This window comes from Notothenia coriiceps, unplaced genomic scaffold, assembly GCF_000735185.1.
Source record: "Notothenia coriiceps isolate Sejong01 unplaced genomic scaffold, NC01 NC01_scaffold00003522, whole genome shotgun sequence".
Taxonomy (NCBI): Eukaryota; Metazoa; Chordata; class Actinopteri; order Perciformes; family Nototheniidae; genus Notothenia; species Notothenia coriiceps.
In genome coordinates this window covers 626,145-628,938 of record NW_011336223.1, presented here as the reverse complement: position 1 = coordinate 628,938, position 2,794 = coordinate 626,145, and positions in this window count along the sequence as shown.

Sequence of the window (2,794 nt, the reverse complement as noted above, 5' to 3'; positions counted from 1 at the left end):
AAATCATACTTAAGTACAAAAGAACTCTCAGCTAAATGTACATTAAAGTAAATTAGAGTAAATTAATCATTGTGTAGAAAAATGGCCTTGATGTGTATATAATTGTATTTATATATGTGACATTTCTAGATAATATTGTTGCTTCACGTAGCATTTTACTGTGGTAGACAAACTCATTTCTGAATGGCTTTTTCTAAAATATTTAAATTATTTGACTCATTTGTGACTTAAAGATTTAGTCAACTAGTTTTTAAGTACCATTTTTAAAGATGCGTTTTGTTAAAAGTAGCAGTAAGTAAAATTACATTATTTTCTTTAATGTAGTGGAGTAGAAGTATAATGTAGCATCAAATGGAAATACTCAAACTTGGACTGTAGTTGAGTCATTTAGTGGGAATGCTGATACTGCTTGTTCTTTGACGCACAAAATTATTTATCATTCCGCCGGGTTATTTTGCACCTCTTCTTCTCCCACATTTCACATCGCAGAAACTCCGTTCAAACATCAAAACGTTCAGCTCGGTCGGGAATCGATGGCTATTACTTTTCTTATTCATTACTTTCATAATTCTAGAGATACATCCCATAATTCATCTAATGTTTAACATGGAAGTCAATGGAGAAACTCTTCAGACTTGAACAATCTTCATGCAACTTCAACTGCTAACTGCTCCTTCATACTTTCACTCAGGAAACCGTCACTTCCAACTTTTAGAATGTTACACATCTTTCTGACATTATTCGTGTAAACACAACTTTTAATCTGATTCATACTTTTAGAGATATTAAACATTGTTCAGACCTTGGGTAAAGGCCTTCTTCAGATTTTATGGTGCGTGATGTCACAGCTAGATTGGACGGACAGATTTAATTTTGCCTTTATATTTTTCTTTTACACCTGCCATAATCCGCAAACCCTTAATTCTAGAGACATAATTGTTCATGAGAAACGTGTAGGAAAACATCTCGTAGCTTTGAAAAATTAAAAAAAGATTAAGCAAAATAATTTAACAAAATGCCTTCTTGAGGGCATGAATTGAAAAACTTTCAACATGTCTCCCATTAAAACACATTGTAAGTTCAGCTCATCTTCCCCCCACAGCAGCCGCTCTTCCTCTCACTGATTTACGCACATCACCATGTGAAACTTTGATCTCTGGACACTATTTAGCTCAATATAAACACCTGTTGTCATGAACACGATGATTTCATAACTTAACTGATTGCCAGAGAACCAGACTTCAGATTAATGGTTAACACAGCCTATCTTCATCAATCAGATACGTAATGTGGTATTACTATGGCAAACCACCCCCCCCCCATCCCTGCCATAAAAACATCAGCAGGACTTCAGATAATGGTTAATGGTCCTGCCCTCAACAGCTCTACGTAATTATGGAGGTGTCCATGGAAACGCATCCCTCGGCCATAAAATACGATGTTGCTGTTACTCCAAATGGACACGGTCCGATCAGTCCCCCAACTTTGCTTGTATATCACCGGTCCATGGCCTCACAGCTTTACGCCAATCGAGTCTCACCATAGGCTGGAAATGCATCCTCGCCATTAAAACACATGTTGTCGTAACGCCTATGAAAAGGGTCAAAACAGCACCAGACTTCAGATAATGGTTAATGGTCAATGCCTCAACAGCTCTACTTCAATTTATGGGGTTGTCATCATATGCCGTTTCATGGAAACGCATCCCTCGCCATATAAAAAACACGATGTCGCTAGGAACAGTTTGGAGATTTCTTCAAATGCGTTGCCATGGCAACACAAGAGCTCGCCATTGAAACATGGGTTTTTCATACTTCGTTAAAATGCTCCAAACGGCCCAAAACTTCACAGGTTTGGTAACGATGCAGCCATCAAACGCATCTAAGCGTATTATGGGGTGTCATCATATGCCGTTGGCATTGGTGACAGATCATCGCCGTTGCAGTTCAAATATTCTGCTGCTTTTCCTAACTTTTTACTTTTTTTTTTATTCTCTTCATCACACATTCAAGTCCCCAGAAGTTCATTGTATAATTTCAATCAAAATTCTTCACTTCTTCTTACACATTACATTTCAGCATAGCAGTTTAGCATCAGCTTTTCAGCATAGCATTCCCACTAACAATTCCTCCCATCTTGCTTGGTCTGTCCCTCAGTCACCCTAGCGGATTGGCAGGGATGTTTTGCTATTAGGTCTTTGCCAAGTACTTCCCATCTACCCTTCCTGCGCGGAGTACAGACTGAGACCACCCGACCGGCCTGGGGGATACTGGGTGAAGACGGGCTGCTGACACCACGCTGTGATCACTGTGTGGTGGAAATGTTACACATGAGAGCCTAGCTTAGATAACTCTGCTGACTTGGTGTAACCTGCATCCACTGCCCTGATAGAATTCAGAGACATAAGTTTCCACTACAGCGTTACACACTTCTACGACGGCTGCTCCCTCTTTTCAAATCAGTCGGCTAATCGGTGTTTTTGGTCTTGGATGACTTTGACCAATATTCAATTTCTTATGCCTTCTCATCTTTAATGTTAAAGAAACATTATAAGCATATCCTCAGATAAATAAAGGTTTAAAGTGGTGGGCGTTGTATGATTCTCTTTTGGAAGAGAACATTTTAAGGATGTGTTGATTCAATCCATAAAACTATTATATATATTTTTATTAATATATTATACATCTTTCATGATGCCATATTGTTACCTCATATTCAAACGCTTGTTCTGTCAGTTTTAATAAGAATAAAGAATGTTCTTTAAACCGTTAAAAAATATGCTTTCTGCAATATT